General features: G+C 38.9%; 1 protein-coding gene across 1 annotated transcript in view; it reads right to left on the reverse strand.

Annotated features, from left to right (window-relative positions):
* The window catches only part of mogat2 (monoacylglycerol O-acyltransferase 2), a 9,930-nt gene extending 9,774 nt beyond the window's left edge, over nt 1–156 (reverse strand). Inside the window, exon 1 of the mRNA XM_058411999.1 lies at nt 1–156. This exon is cut by the window's left edge and continues 202 nt beyond it. The gene's annotated coding sequence lies outside the window, so the exon portion shown is untranslated.
* Nucleotides 157–8,660: the final 8,504 nt, after the last annotated feature.

Raw genomic sequence — 8,660 nt, forward strand, 5'->3', positions numbered from 1 at the left:
CTCCTCCTTTTTTCCACACGTCTTATCTGAAGCGACTCCTCAGCGTGTGGATTAATTACTCAACAGCTGCTCTCTATCACTAACCTTTAACCCGAATACACAAAAGTTTATAGGGTTCTGAAGCTGGAAGTTAGCAAGTAGCAAATCTTTACTATGGCAAAAGTGTTGATGGTCCGAGACCTTTGTGTTACAGAGTCTCTGATAACTGACCTACACCTTCCAGACCACAAGCTTCAAGATACAATCAGATTGGCTCTGGGCACTGTGTGTGTGTGTGTGTTTTAACAACACAACACAGAGACAGATGTAGTCTGTGGATTGAAAAAAGTTCAGAACAGAAGTTCAGTCTTTCCCTCAGGCTTCAGGGTCTAAAGTTTATGAACATGAATAGAAGTGAACAGTGAACACGGCTGTGTGTTTACTACAGATGGATAGTGTGAGATGTGGTGCTGTTAGCGAGCGGGAGCTAACGGCCAATGGCACCGTCAGTGTGAGCACCACGACCATCTGCTTGTTCAGGGTCCAAAAATAAACTGGAGCACAACACGAGATCATCTGATGACTGTGTTTATTATTGATAATGATGAATACGGGTTTTTTTTATAGAAAGCACACTCATTTTAACCTCTGTGCTGTTTTTTTAAGTTTAATGGCCTCCAGGAGCTCAGTTAAGGCTGATATTTCTATCCAAAAACCTTCACTACAGTTTATAGGACATGTTATAAGTCATCCAAATGTAATGAAATGTCATGATCCTTTTGGGTTCTCTATGTAAGTTCAAATGTTTATATTTACATTATTTATATTTTTATATATAAATCAAGGCCTTTACATTCAGGAGCAATACAGCATTGTAACATGCTGTTGGTGTGTATTAGAATAAATAAAGAAGTGAGATTTGACAGTTTTATTCAATTTCACTCTCTACCCCCAGGCAAGCTGTTCATCTGTTTTATCACTGTGCAAAGATTTAGTGAATAATCTGCTTCTGTCTCTAACCTCTCTGATAATAACTGTTATATTTTACTTCACTATTACACACATCACGATTACACACATCACTACTACACACATCACTATTGCACACATCACTACTACACACATCACTATTACACACATCACTGTTGCACACATGACTATTACACACATCACTACTACACACATGACTATTACACACATCACTACTACACACATCACTATTGCACACATCACTACTACACACATCACTATTACACACATGACTATTACACACATGACTATTACACACATCACTACTACACACATCACTATTGCACACATCACTACTACACACATCACTATTACACACATCACTGTTGCACACATGACTATTACACACATCACTACTACACACATGACTATTACACACATCACTATTACATACATCACTATTACACACATCACTACTACACACATGACTATTACACACATCACTATTACATACATCACTATTACACACATCACTACTACACACATGACTATTACACACATCACTATTACACACATCACTACTACACACATCACTATTGCACACATCACTATTACACAAATCACTACTACACAAATGACTATTACACACATCACTATTACACACATCCTACTACACACATCACTATTACACACATCACTTTTACACACATCCTACTACACACATCACTACTACACACATCACTACTGCACACATCACTACTACACACATGACTATTACACACATCACCATTACACACATCCTACTACACACATCACTACTACACACATCACCATTACACACATCACTACTGCACACATCACTACTACACACATCACTATTACACACATCACTATTACACACATCACTATTACACACATCACTACTACACACATGACTATTACACACATCCCTGTTACACACATCACTGTTACACACATCACTACTACACACATCACTATTAAACACATCGCTACTACACACATCACTATTACACACATCACTGTTACACACATCACTACTACACACATCACTACTACACACATCACTATTACACACATCACTACTACACACATCACTACTACACACATCACTATTACACACATCCCTGTTACACACATCACTGTTACACACATCACTACTACACACATCACTATTAAACACATCGCTACTACACACATCACTATTACACACATCACTGTTACATACATCACTACTACACACATCACTGTTGCACACATCACTACTACACACATCACTACTACACACATCACTACTACACACATCCCTGTTACACACATCACTATTACACACATCACTACTACACACATCACTACTACACACATCACTATTACACACATCACTACTACACACATCACTATTACACACATCACTACTACATACATCCCTGTTACACACATCACTACTACACACATCACTATTACACACATCACTACTACATACATCACTACTACACACATCACTATTGCACACATCACTACTACACGCATCCCTGTTACACACATCCCTACTACACACATCACTGTTGCACACATCACTACTACACACATCACTACTACACACATCACTATTACACACATCACTATTACACACATCACTGTTACATACATAACTATTACACACATCACTGTTGCACACATCACTACTACATCACTACTACACACATCACTATTACACACATCACTACTACACACATCCCTGTTACACACATCACTACTACACACATCACTACTACACACATCCCTGTTACACACATCACTACTACACACATCACTATTACACACATCACTACTACACACATCACTATTACACACATCACTATTACACACATCACTACTACACGCATCCCTGTTACACACATCACTACTACACACATCACTACTACACACATCACTATTACACACATCACTACTACACACATCACTATTACACACATCACTACTACACACATCACTACTACACACATCACTATTACACACATCACTACTACACACATCACTATTACACACATCACTACTACACACATCACTGTTGCACACATCACTATTACACACATCACTACTACACGCATCCCTGTTACACACATCACTACTACACACATCACTATTGCACACATCACTATTACACACATCACTACTACACGCATCCCTGTTACACACATCACTACTACACACATCACTACTACACACATCACTATTACACACATTACTACTACACACATCACTATTACACACATCACTACTACACACATCACTGTTGCACACATCACTATTACACACATCACTACTACACGCATCCCTGTTACACACATCACTACTACACACATCACTATTACACACATCACTACTACACGCATCCCTGTTACACACATCACTACTACACACATCACTACTACACACATCACTACTACACACATCACTGTTGCACACATCACTACTACACACATCACTATTACACACATCACTACTACACACATCACTGTTGCACACATCACTACTACACACATCACTATTACACACATCACTACTACACACATCACTATTACACACATCACTATTACACACATCACTACTACACACATCACTATTACACACATCACTACTACACACATCACTATTACACACATCCCTGTTACACACATCACTACTACACACATCACTATTACACACATCACTACTACACGCATCCCTGTTACACACATCACTACTACACACATCACTATTACACACATCCCTGTTACACACATCACTACTACACACATCACTATTACACACATCACTACTACACGCATCCCTGTTACACACATCACTACTACACACATCACTACTACACACATCACTATTACACACATCACTATTACACACATCACTACTACACACATCACTATTACACACATCACTACTACACACATCACTATTACACACATCCCTACTACACACATCAGTACTACACACATCACTATTACACACATCCCTACTACACACATCACTACTACACACATCACTACTACACACATCACTACTACACACATCACTATTACACACATCACTACTACACACATCACTATTACACACATCACTACTACACACATCACTATTACACACATCACTATTACACACATCACTACTACACACATCACTATTACACACATCACTACTACACACATCACTATTACACACATCACTACTACACACATCACTATTACACACATCACTATTACACACATCCCTATTACACACATCCCTGTTACACACATCACTACTACACACATCACTACTACACACATCACTATTACACACATCCCTGTTACATACATCACTACTACACACATCACTATTACACACATCACTACTACACACATCACTATTACACACATCACTGTTACATACATAACTATTACACACATCACTACTACACACATCACTGTTGCACACATCACTACTACACACATCACTACTACACACATCACTACTACACACATCACTATTACACACATCCCTGTTACATACATCACTACTACACACATCACTATTACACACATCACTACTACATGCATCCGTTACACACATCACTACTACACACATCACTATTACACACATCACTACTACACGCATCCCTGTTACACACATCACTACTACACACATCACTATTACACACATCACTACTACATCACTACTACACACATCACTATTACACACATCACTACTACACACATCACTATTACACACATCACTGTTACATACATAACTATTACACACATCACTACTACACACATCACTGTTGCACACATCACTATTACACACATCACTACTACACACATCACTATTACACACATCACTACTACACGCATCCCTGTTACACACATCACTACTACACACATCACTACTACACACATCACTATTACACACATCACTGTTACATACATAACTATTACACACATCACTACTACACACATCACTGTTGCACACATCACTATTACACACATCACTACTACACACATCACTATTACACACATCACTACTGCACACATCACTACTACACACATCACTATTACACACATCACTATTACACACATCACTATTACACACATCACTACTACACACATGACTATTACACACATCACTATTACACACATCCTACTACACACATCACTACTACACACATCACCATTACACACATCACTACTGCACACATCACTACTACACACATCACTACTACACACATCACTATTACACACATCACTACTACACACATCACTACTACACACATCACTATTACACACATCCCTGTTACACACATCACTGTTACACACATCACTACTACACACATCACTATTAAACACATCGCTACTACACACATCACTATTACACACATCACTGTTACACACATCACTACTACACACATCACTACTACACACATCACTATTACACACATCACTACTACACACATCACTACTACACACATCACTATTACACACATCCCTGTTACACACATCACTGTTACACACATCACTACTACACACATCACTATTAAACACATCGCTACTACACACATCACTATTACACACATCACTGTTACATACATCACTACTACACACATCACTGTTGCACACATCACTACTACACACATCACTACTACACACATCACTACTACACACATCCCTGTTACACACATCACTATTACACACATCACTACTACACACATCACTACTACACACATCACTATTACACACATCACTACTACATACATCCCTGTTACACACATCACTACTACACACATCACTATTACACACATCACTACTACATACATCACTACTACACACATCACTATTGCACACATCACTACTACACGCATCCCTGTTACACACATCCCTACTACACACATCACTGTTGCACACATCACTACTACACACATCACTACTACACACATCACTATTACACACATCACTATTACACACATCACTGTTACATACATAACTATTACACACATCACTGTTGCACATATCACTACTACATCACTACTACACACATCACTATTACACACATCACTACTACACACATCCCTGTTACACACATCACTACTACACACATCACTACTACACACATCCCTGTTACACACATCACTACTACACACATCACTGTTACACACATCACTACTACACACATCACTATTAAACACATCGCTACTACACACATCACTATTACACACATCACTACTACACACATCACTATTACACACATCACTACTACACACATCACTACTACACACATCACTATTACACACATCACTACTACACGCATCCCTGTTACACACATCACTACTACACACATCACTACTACACACATCACTATTACACACATCACTATTACACACATCACTACTACACACATCACTATTACACACATCACTACTACATGCATCCCTGTTACACACATCACTACTACACACATCACTACTACACACATCACTATTACACACATCACTACTACACACATCACTACTACACACATCACTATTACACACATCCCTGTTACATACATCACTACTACACACATCACTATTACACACATCCCTGTTACACACATCACTACTACACACATCACTACTACACACATCACTATTACACACATCACTACTACACACATCACTATTACACACATCACTACTACACACATCACTATTACACACATCACTACTACACACATCACTACTACACACATCACTATTACACACATCACTACTACACACATCCCTGTTACACACATCACTATTACACACATCACTACTACACACATCACTATTACACACATCACTACTACACACATCACTATTACACACATCACTACTACACACATCACTATTACACACATCACTGTTACATACATAACTATTACACACATCACTACTACACACATCACTGTTGCACACATCACTACTACACACATCACTACTACACACATCACTATTACACACATCACTACTACACACATCACTATTACACACATCACTACTACACACATCACTATTACACACATCACTATTACACACATCACTACTACATCACTACTACACACATCACTATTACACACATCACTACTACATCACTACTACACACATCCCTACTACACACATCAGTACTACACACATCACTACTACACACATCACTATTACACACATCACTACTACACACATCACTATTACACACATCACTATTACACACATCACTACTACACACATCCCTACTACACACATCAGTACTACACACATCACTGTTACACACATCCCTACTACACACATCACTATTACACACATCACTACTACACACATCACTATTACAGTCCATACATCCCCGAGCTCTCACATGGCCACCTGGGGATTAGATGTTGTGGTGTGTTTATCATTCACCTTTAAAACTCATGATCAGTGTCTAATGCCAGTTTATATCACTTAGCTGTTATAGCTTTATCTTGGGGAAAAATCAACTTTATTTTGTTTGGGAATGGAATGAAAAAGGGAAGGTACAGGATAAGAGGTTATTTTTAGGTGAACTGTCCCTTTAACTTATTAAGCACAGACCAGAATGACCAGAATCTGCCACTTACAGATAATTGGGGGTTTATGTTCCAAAACAAAGAGAATTAAAGGAACAAAGTAATGAAATAATAGATTTACATATATAGCGGTGTAGAACAGAGTGCAGCAGAGCAGCATCCAAAATATTAAACACTGTGGGAGACAATTAGTCCTTACCTGATACTGGAGGTGGGCGTGTCTCTCTCTGTGTCTGTGGTGCTGAAGGCCCTGGATACTAGTCTTATTCATTTTCGGACTTGAAATGTACATATACATAAACAATATTTATTAATTCATTTATTTATTCATTCATTATCTCCACTGACTAATCAGAAAGGATGGTCAGACTCCGCGAGAGCTCCTGCTGACCAATCACCGTATAGAGAATTCATAATGGGCGTGGTCATGGGGCGGGAAATGCGGAAAAGTGCAGGTTTGGTTCCTTGCTTGGGAGGGATGCTGAGGCGCGAGACGCGCGCGGGAGGCGGGGCAATGCGAGGTGGGGAGGGGCGGGGCTGCTGCGCCATGCAGAAATTCTCCCGTGTTGTTGTTTCGGCAGTTTGAATCAATAGCATTCAGGAATCGACTCGGATTCTGATTCAGAGTCATGGGAATCGAGAGTCATTCCTCAATAACACTTTTCAAGGCAGGATGCCGTGCAGGATACGAGATTTAAATGTACTTTATTTTCAGATTTCTATGATATAATATTTAGACTGCTGATAGCTGCTTGCATTGTATTGTGATGCGTTTTTCACACAGTGACAAAAGAATGTCATATATTCTCACTTTGCGCCCTACACGCTTATAAATAAAGATACAAAACTGTACTGTTGGGCTGGAACCATGAGGAGTTTGTGTTTTACCTGGGAAGATGCCTGAGGTGCCTTTAATTTATCTATTAAATGAAAATAAAATGTTATGTACATTGAACAGTTTTGTCTCCTTGATGGTGCCAGAAGAAAAGGTAGCTACAGTTTAGTAGTTCAAAGAGTGTAAGAGGGGATACGAGCCGATTCAGTGTGTGGAACAGATTCCAAAGTTTTGAGGAATCAGAGAATCGGCTCTTTTTTGTGACCGA

The sequence above is a fragment of the Hemibagrus wyckioides genome, linkage group LG16, assembly GCF_019097595.1.
Source record: "Hemibagrus wyckioides isolate EC202008001 linkage group LG16, SWU_Hwy_1.0, whole genome shotgun sequence".
Lineage (NCBI taxonomy): Eukaryota > Metazoa > Chordata > Actinopteri > Siluriformes > Bagridae > Hemibagrus > Hemibagrus wyckioides.